Genomic DNA, 9,883 nt, shown 5'->3' with positions numbered 1-9,883 from the left:
GGCGCCCTTCCCGCGGGGTCGTTGCAAGGCCGGGGTCACTGCGGCGTCTCGGGGCGCATCCCCGGCCGACGGGGACCGTCACCTCTCCCGTGCCCGGAGCAGAACGGGCCGGCGACTGTCATAGAGTTTAGATCCCGGTTTGTCTGGGCTGGTTCGGACAGGGCTGATGCTGCCTCAAGCCGGGGGTGGACTAGATGTGACCTCCGGAGGCCCCTTCCAGCCCCACTTTTAACTACTCAGCTAAATGCTGAGTATTGTAACGGGCCGCCGTGGCCCCCCGGCCTTCCCCATCTCGGGGCGTGTCAGGGCTGCCCGTGTCGTGGGGCGAAGAGTTTGGGCAGTGGGTTTGTCGGGGCTGCTTTGCACGGGGCGATCCTGCCTCAGGCGGGGGACGGACTGGATGTGTCCTCTGCCAGCCTGGCTCCCATGCGGTCCCCCTGGGCACAGCGCTGGCAGCCGGGCTGCTTCCCCACGAGCCGGCCTCCCCCTCCAGATGACATCTCCTCCGCAGACATGCTGTTCGTGCTGGGCTCACAAAACCGCAGACCCCACGGCCTTCATCAAAGCCTCACATCCCGGGATCCAGACATCTCGGGGTGGGGGTGCCTCTCCCCACGGCAGCCCTAACGATCAGGGCAAGACGCGCCTTCCCCGCCGGCTCCCGGAGCGGGCGGACGGCGCGCTGCCAGCCAGCCAGCCAGGAATTCAGACAGGAGATTTCTCTTGTACGTACAAGGCGAGGAAATTAATGCGGGGCTGAGAACACGTCTCCAGGTCGTGCCACGCACCAGGCCCCTGTGATAGGAGCTCTGATAGCACATATGCAAGACGCGTGCGGCGGGGATTGCAATAACACGCTCCATTTCTCTCTGCTTGTTAGCGAGGAAGCTGGGAATTCGGCGCGGCTCTCAGAGCCTGCCTCGGATTGCCGGCAGCCGCTCGGACAGGGCGCGGCGTGGCGGGCGCCACAGCCGAGCCACACGTGCTGGCCCCGGGGGATGCCGGCCCAGGGCTGCAGGCAAGGAGGGGGCTGGAGAGGACATGGCTCCCGCCCCGTAGGACAGGCCCAGTCCTGCTGCCACGCGATGGCCAGCAGCCTGATTCCTACAGGCATCGAGGTGAAAGATGCCAAGTGGAAGAGGGAAGAGCGAAGCTGTGCTCGAGACTCGCCGTTGGTCTCGATGCTCAGACGCCAGGGTGGGGAGCGTGGCACAAGGGCCGGGGCAAGACACAACAGGATTAGCCCCCGTTCTGCATCCTCCGGGACCTTGATGCTGGCCGGCATGGGGCCCCAAGGGGTGCTTCAGCAGGACCCCGGGGGACCAGCGTTTGCTAATGGGAGGATTTGTCAGGGGCTGAGCCACCATCAGCCAGGCTCTCTCCTGAACTATAGACAAGGGCGTGGAAGGGACCTCGGGAGATCACATCTAGTCCAAGCAGGACCAGCCCCAACTCCATCCTCCCAGCCAGGGCTTTGTCTAGCCAGGTCTTCAAAACCTCCAAGGATGGAGACTGCACCGCTCCAGTGCTTCCCCACCCTCCTCATGAAAAAGTTTTTCCTAATATCCAACCTCAACCTCCCTTGCTGCAGCTTGAGCCCATTGCTCCTTGTCCTGTCATCTGCCCCCACTGAGACCAGTCCAGCTCCATCCTCTTTGCAGCCCCCCCCTGCAGTGAGCTCAAGGCTGCTATTCAATCCCCTCTCTCTTCTCTTTTGCAAACTATATAAGTGCACTTCTCTCAGCCTCTCCCCATCAGTCCTGTGCCCCAACCCATGACCCATTTTCATTGCCCCCTGCTAGACTCTCCAGCTGTCCCCATCTGTTCTGTATTGGAGGCCCACAGCTGGACACAGGACTCCAGATGTGGCCTCCCCAGTGCCGAAGAGAGGGGAAGAATCGATGTGCTGGCAACACTCCTAATAATGCAGCCCAGTAACTACCCCAATGGTGGTGTATAATGCACGGGGTTTGGAAAGAGCCAGCTGGGGGTTTCCCATGTTCTGGGCTTGGGTCACTGGGGGCTGGGGCTCGCGGGTTCCAGGTTGTCCTGTACACGTGTGAAGGCTGGAGGTTCAATCCTTGTTTTCCAATGCAATGCAGAGACATCCCCATCCCATGGCTCCAGGAGCTGAGGCTTGGGGAACAGGAGCAAACATCAAGAGATTCACAGCAGCATCCCCTCAGCTGGCAGCACCTGGATCCAACATGAGACTGAAGCAGGCTTCACTCTCGGCCAGAGCAGCGCTGGAGGAAAAGAAAGAGCATGTGAAGTAGGTGGTGTCTTTCTGCGGCAAAAAAGGGATTGCCCTCAGATATAAAGTGAGGCAATAGATCAGGTGGACAGGTGCAATGGGAGACGGATGACTGGACGGACAGACAGACAGCTTCCCCAAAGCTTTGGAAGAGGGCGTATGTCAGACCCCCATTTACAAACCTCTTGTCCTCGTGCAGGAATTGCACAGATATAATTAGATCAGTTTGGAAACTGGATTTAAGTTTAGACATCAATAAAGGTCTTGGCTTCAGTTAAATGGATGAAGGGAGCCCTTAAGCTGATTTAAGAGCATCCGCACAAAGGGCCCACATTGATTTAGTTAAATCGGTGCGATATTTCATGGGCAGACAAGGCAGAAGGCACCCGGGGCTCTGCCGTGCACTCTGTGTGGGCCTCCGCATCAGTGCAAAGCAGATCTAGGAGTCTCCTGGCTTGGAGGAGCATCATCGTGGGCCCAAGGTGTGCTGGTCGGCACAGCAGGGCTCGGGATGTGAAGCCAGGCTGGCTGGTAGAGAGACCCCATCGCCACACTGGGCTGCATCCATGTGCAGGGACCTCAGTGCAAGTGGCCAGACCTGTTCTGAGCCCAGGCAATCTCCAAAGCGGCTCAACTAAGACCCAAGATGCCCCACAGGCCGTTTAGACTGTCAAAGGGTGCTGGGTGCTCAGGTCCCAGCCTTAGGTCTGGTCTGCAAACGTAACACCACTTTGCCCGGGGCATTAGACCAGCACAAATCCCCGCGGTGCGTGCAACTCACCTGCTATAAATGAATGTCCTTTAACGGTGCAGCTCATTCATTCCTGTCTAGAATCGCAGACGATGAGGGTGGAAGGGACCTCAGGGAGTCGCATGTAGTCCAACCCCTGCTCCAAGCAGGACCAGTCCCAACTACATCATCCCAGCCAGGGCTTTGTCATTAAAAAGCTCCAAGATAGAGACTCCACCAAGTCTCTAGGTGACCCATTCTAGTGATTTACCACCCTCCCAGTGAGAAACTTTTTCCTAATATCCAACCTCAACCTCTCTTGCTGCAACTGGAGCCCATTGCTCCTTGTCCTGCCATCTGCCCTCACTGAGACCAGTCCAGCTCCATCCTCGTTGCAGCCCCCCTGCAGGGAGCTGAAGGCTGCTATTCAATCCAACCTCAGTCTTTCGTCTGCAGACTAAATAACCACAACTCCCTCAGCCTCTGCTCAGAAGTCTTGTCCCCCAGCCCCCAAACCATTTCTGTTGCCCGCCACTGGACTATCTCTAAGTTGCCCACATCCTTTCTCTAACGGGGGTCCCAAAACTGGATACAGGACTCCAGATGTGGCATCCCCAGTGCCGAATAGAGGGGATCTGTTGGCAACACTCCAGGATGCCATCAGCCTTCCTGGCAAGCAGGGCACACTGCATGGTGACCCCCAGGGCCTGTTGCTTAGCCAGTCGGTCCCAAGCCTGTAGCGGTGCACGGGATTCTTCCATCCAAAGTGCAGGCCTTGGCACTGGACTGGAAAGCAAACCAGTCCTATTGGGATATGGCACCTTTAAATGGGTAGCATGGCATCCATGCTCTAATTAGCACTCATCGCTGCATAGAGGAAGCCTAAAGCTGGGATTTGCAAAAGCCTCAGTTACCCACACCCCACCCTGAGGGCTTATAGAGGGGCTCAGGAGCCTAATCTTATCAGGGCCTTTGGGCTCCTGGCATATCAAGATCGAGTGCTATTGCTGCAAGATGGCTGTGCCGGGCAATTTGGAGCCCTTGTGGAAAACCCTCTGGACAAACCGGGGGATTAATCATGGGAACTAATTACCAAGGGTCATGGGGGGATTCTCCATCGCAGCAAAACCGCCGGCCCTCCCCACTGCTAGGCCCTATCCGGAGTCACACTGGCGTGAACATCTCAGGCTTGCGTTATCCAGGAGATCAGACTACAAGGGACCGGGCTGGGAGCTGCAAGGAAGGGGCTTCTCCTTGGGTCCTGGGTCACTGGTGGCTTTGTGGAAGGACACGAGAAAGCCCGGCACAAGGTGCTGCAGGCTGGGATGCAATGCGCCAGTCCGGCCCTTCGGATCCCTATTGTGCCCACCTAATCAGCTGCTGGGATGGAAAGCCCCACTCTGAAAGGCGTTGACAAGTGGGGCTCCTTGCCATGAAATGTTCTTGTTGTCACGGGCTCCCTAAGTATTTATTAGAATATTTTATCATATCTGAGAGCGGCAAACTCAGGCCCGCTTGATCTCGTTTCGTCGCAACTCGCCGTTGAAAGGAATATTCTTAAAGGGAGTGACCCGATAACTGAATAAATTGACTCTGCCTCAATTTATACAAATCCTGCCTGTGCTCTATTATGTTGCGGAGATAAGGATGGATTGGAGGAGCTCGGTTTGCATAGTTATTATTTATCGCCTCATCTAGAACAAGCCCAATCCCCCTGTTTATCCACAGCCCCCCCCCCCAAAAAAAGAATGGTAGGTTATATTTGACGAGAAGGGGCGCCTGGGCCTTTGTAAATATGGTAATATGGTCCCTATCAATAGGTTTGCCAGTCTGCTAATGATTGTCTGGCGACTGCTCATGGAAAGAAGAATTGCTTACCGCCTGTTTGTACACAACGTGCCACATTGTCCTATTCAATACCTGCTCCTTCCCCCCTGGGAAACAAAATTGGAGGCTTGATAGCTTCGTTCCCCTGTGGATGGAGGGGGGCGCTAGGTCGACTCTGGATTGCAGGCGGGGAAGATGAACAACAATGCCTTCGCACTCCTAATACCATCCAGACGCCCTAGCTTTGCACCTTTCCTCGCTCAGGGATGTCACGGGTGGGACCAGGATCCAGCCTGGCCAACCCACCATGCAGGGGCTGTGATAATGGGTTATTATGAGCTAATTGTGGGAGCACCCAAGGGCCCTGCCAGCCCGGCTCTGCTACGACTCTGCGGTTTCAGGGGTCCTGATTTAGTCTTCAAAAACCCAGGTATAAATCATAAGCAAAATAATGTCACGTCTGAGCAGTGGGGGGAAGCCAGGCCTCTGCATCGGGGAGCCCTTACGTGCATGCTTAGCTTAAGCACGTGGGCAGCTCCCATTTAATTGGCAGGGATGGGTCTGCTTCCTTCTGCACCTCCTCCAGGGCTCGGTTGATTGTCTAGGCTGAGCAAATCAATAATAATGATAGGGGGTTTCACCCACGCTGAATTACAAATAGCCCCTTTGTAAATAGCTCCTGTTGATTGCATCGTGTCATTTGTTAATTGGCAAACAAGTTCTTCAGGATGGATCCTCAGTCGGTGGAAACAGATGTACTGCGCGCCGTCCCGGGCTAGAAACCCGCAGCTCCCGATGGCCGTGTGTAGACACGTGCACGGCCCCCCTGGACGTGCTGCCCGAAGCTCAGGGGGAGACATCGGGCTCCAGGCTGCTCCCGAAGACTCGTTCAACACCAGTTCTGGGGAAAGGCCCGTTACGGATCCATCCCGGGAACCAGCTGCCCGCAGTCCCCCAGTGGGTCATGGGGTGGATGGGGAGAGGATCTGGTGGCCCGGAGCAGGGCAGGTCGCTGGGCTGCAAGTTCGGACGAAGGCAACACTAGCAGATGTGCCAGAGAGCCCCAGGATGGGGAAGAGACCGGAGACCGAAGCAAGGTGCATGGACAGCATTGCACCTAGGCCAAGGACAGAAATGGGCAGGAGTGCCGTCCACGGGCCGCGCCGTCAGGGGAAAGCCAAGCTCCGCTCAGCTGCAGTCCCTAAGCTTTCTGGAGCCCGAATCCCCAACACCAAATTGCCTAGAGGAAAATGAAACGCTCCTTCTGCCTGACTGCCAGGAGCCCCCACCCCTTCCCTCTGGGACCCTGGAAGCGCGGGGGGACGACCGTCTACCTTTTGGCTCCGAGAGAGGAATTACTTGTTTTGTTCTCTCGTTACCCTGGAAGAAAATCTGTTGGAGAGAAGCATCCGTTTGGGCACCTGGAATCACTTTCTGCACCCCAGGACGTACATTTCTCTCGCTCGCGCTTGCTGAAATCATTTGTATTGAATTGTCTGGCTGTCGGCATTTGTGGTGAAATACAAAACGGAGAAAAATTAACTAATGTCCTTGGAAGGGGCTGATTTCAACACCTGCCTCCAGGTGCAGGGACCGGCTCTGGGAAGGGTGGTCGTGCCGCGGGCACTGATGTAGGGTCGGGAGATCCCAGTTCAGTCCCTACCTCTGCCACAGACATCCAGCGTGACCCTGGGCATGTTGCTTGTTCTGTGTGGGGCCGATTTCTGCACCCTTAAAATTGACTGTGAAGATGCAGCCTGTGCAGAGCTCCGCACAATGGCAATCAAAGCCACGTGAGTGTCTTGGACAGATCTGGCCGTGGGTTCACTAGGAGACCGGGGATCCAATACTTGGATGAGGTTGGGGACAACACCCTCCATCCAGGCGTAGCCCAAACGCGGGATGTGATAGAGGGTGAAATGGTCAAAAAGCCAAATTCTCATTTTCAGAAGTGACTCAGGCACTTCAGAGGCCACCTGGGCAAATAACGGATGTTTCAGTTCAGTGGCCAAGTGGAAAAATCAAGGGGAAAATAGCCAGCGAAGTGGAACCGAAGCTGAAATTGTTTTGAAATTTTCAACTTCATAAAAAAAAAAGCTGCAAAAATTCACCCTGGCAACCCGGGATGCGTCTTTTCTTCTTTTTCTTTCCCCCCACCAACTACTTTGTTTCACTTCAGGATTATTTAACCCCCTTCCTAAAACCTTTTCTTTTTCCTTTTTTTTTTTAATTTAGATCAGTTTTAAAATCATTGAGGAAAATTGAAAAATGTCATCTTTGAAAAGGTCAGAACAAAAAGCTTTCTGGCATTTCTGAAGCTAAAAGTTCCACGGTGGCAACACGGGGCTGGGACGCTCGCGGGGCTTCAGGGCGCTGCCTGCACAACTTCTTTCTCAGCCAAAAACGCTCTGCTGCACCATACCCAATTGTGTGACTACTTTTGGTGCTTTTGAAATGCAAGTTTGTAGCAAATTTACTAAAATGCAGTAGCTGACCCCCAAGTTCCTTCCAAAACTAGGGCTGAAGTATATAAATCACTTAGGCTGCCTTGAAAAAAGAACCACAGAATCATAGAAATGAAGGGGGAAGGGAGCTCAGGGGGTCACATCCAGTCCAACCCCATCTCCATCAGGACCAGCTCTAACTCCATCATCCCAGCCTAGGCTTTGTCTGCCTGGGTCCTAAACACCTCCAAGGATGGAGAGTCCACAACCTCTCTGGGTGACCTGCTCCAGGGCTTCCCCACCCTTCTAGGGGCAGAGTTTTTCCTAATAACCAACCTTAACTTCCCTTGCTGCAACCTGAGCTCCTTGTCCTGCCATCTGCCCCCACTGAGACCAGCCCAGCTCCATCCTCTTTGCAGCCCCCCTGCACGTAGGTGAAGGCTGCTGTTCAATCCCCGTCGGTCTTCTCTTCTCCAGACTAAATCAGCCCAGGTCCCTCAGCCTGTCCTCACCAGTCCTGTCCCCCAGCCCCACAACCATTTTCATTGCCCCCCGCTGGACTCTCTCCAACGTGGCCACATCCTTTCTGCAGTGAGCAGTAATGAGGGGTACAGAAACCATTCAGGGAGGAAATTTAAAATGAGGTCAGGCCCACAGGTTTAGTGTGGGGGTTCTCAACGTGGGGCGGCATGACCCCTTGGGAAGACCCCAAATGGAGTCTGTGATTCACAACTTCCCTGCCAATCCTCTAAGGCTGAAAAGGGCAGTGAAAGCTAGATGGGGGCAGGTTTCCAGATGTGTGGTTGACTATGGAGAAGGGGTTTTGAGGTGGAAAAGGTGGAGCCTCCATCCTTTGGTGGAGATGATCCTGCTCTTGACCGCAACTATAACGACTGGGTCTTCCTGGTGTAAATCATCTTCATGACAGTGTAATCCTATTCAAGACGGCCACATATGCTGGGGAGGATGCCCAGGGTCAAGAGGAACGGTGATTATGATATTGAAGCCAACACGTCCTGAAGAACAAGGGGGTCCCTCTGGTTTCCAGGTGGCAGGGGGATGCTTTGAGAGGAACAGGTGCCTGGAGGCGGTGGCCATCCCAACTAAGGGCAGGCCAGGCCTTCAGGCCTGCTGGATGAGGGGTACAGAAACCCCTCCCAGTGATGGGAGATGGTGGTTAGCTCAAGGAGGCCCTCAGACCGGTTGAAGACCTGGGGCGCTTGTACACAGCACGAGGGCAGCTCTGGGGGACCATGTCTTTTATCAGCCTCCTCTGAAGAAGGAAACGCTCCTTGGGCCACCATCTCCCTCCGGACACCTCCATAGCCGCACTGGCCATACCTGCCACAGCAGCCCGGACAGGAACTTGGCTTGACACGGATCCACCCCTCCGCCACGGACTCCAGTGGGTCTCCACGACACACAGGAGGGAAGCAGATGCCTTGGGAAAGACCCATCAAGCTGGTCTGCCCAGTCTGGACTCCAAACCCCAGTAGAGGCACCAGCACGCCGGGCGCCATCCCTATGGAGGGATGAAAACACGAAAATTAATACATATGGTTAAATTTCCCCCTGGCAGCCTCGCTGCTCCCCCCCTCACCTGACGCATCGCTCCGTTAATTGAATGGTATGAAGCAAGCGAGGTCAGAGCTTGCTTAAACCAGACAAGGACATCGAAGCACAGAGCCCCGTCTGACAGTGAGACAGGTCTGCCTACATGCCGAGGTTTAGCATTCCTGCCATGAACTGCTCATTAAAAACCTAAAAGACGGCTTAAGCATCCCATTAGAGACTCCGGCGTTCTGTAGTTTCTTCCCTTCCAGATATGTTTGTGTGGTTCGAGACCAGCGTGCGGAGGGAGTGGAGATCACAGCCAAATGTCTGGAGGGAAAAGGGGGAAATTTGCATTTCTGGCATGGCCAGCTGCAGGGCCAAAGGCTTTTATGTCATCCCCTTGGCAAGCGAGTCGGGGCTGTTGCAGGCAGAGACCTCCTTCAGGCGGGGGAAAGAGGGAGGAGAGGAGGAGCGCTTCGATCTTGGAGGTGACTCTGTTGTTCCAGCAGCACCTGCACAGATTCAGCGATGGGGACCTAAATGCAATTCAGAGCCGGCTTCGGGAAAGTTAAAGGCATCGAGGCGATGAGGCCAAAGGTGCTTGGATCAAGGCACCTTGGACTCTGCAGACCTGGGAGGATCAGGACAGTTGTGCCTGGAAGTCCACGCCGGGATCAGGCCCCCCGTATCCCTCCCTCCTGGAGAGGCGGCTGCAGAGCCCTGCGATGGGAGACACGTTTTGCTCCAGAGGGGTCACGCTGACTGAACTGGGTGCCCACAGGCTGGGCTGGAGAAGGAGAATCAGAAAGTCATGTGTTTGGGGCCTAAATGCAGGGCTGCCCGCTATCCACTGCCTTGCCCCCGAACCCGACCCCCAGCACATGGGTAACTGCAAAATTTGCCACTGTAGAAACTGAGGGATGGAGGTAAAATGCTCTTGGGCGGGACACAGGTGCAAGTCAGTGGGCTTGGGACCCCGAGCCTGATACCCCGTCCACCGCAAGAGCATCCGTGGTGGTGGGATGAAGATGGAGCAGGGCAGGGAGCGATGTCTTTGGCTGGAGGGAGGTTTCC

This window comes from Crocodylus porosus, unplaced genomic scaffold, assembly GCF_001723895.1.
Source record: "Crocodylus porosus isolate Cpor-Errol unplaced genomic scaffold, CroPor_comp1, whole genome shotgun sequence".
Classification (NCBI taxonomy): domain Eukaryota; kingdom Metazoa; phylum Chordata; order Crocodylia; family Crocodylidae; genus Crocodylus; species Crocodylus porosus.
This window is presented reverse-complemented; position numbering follows the sequence as displayed.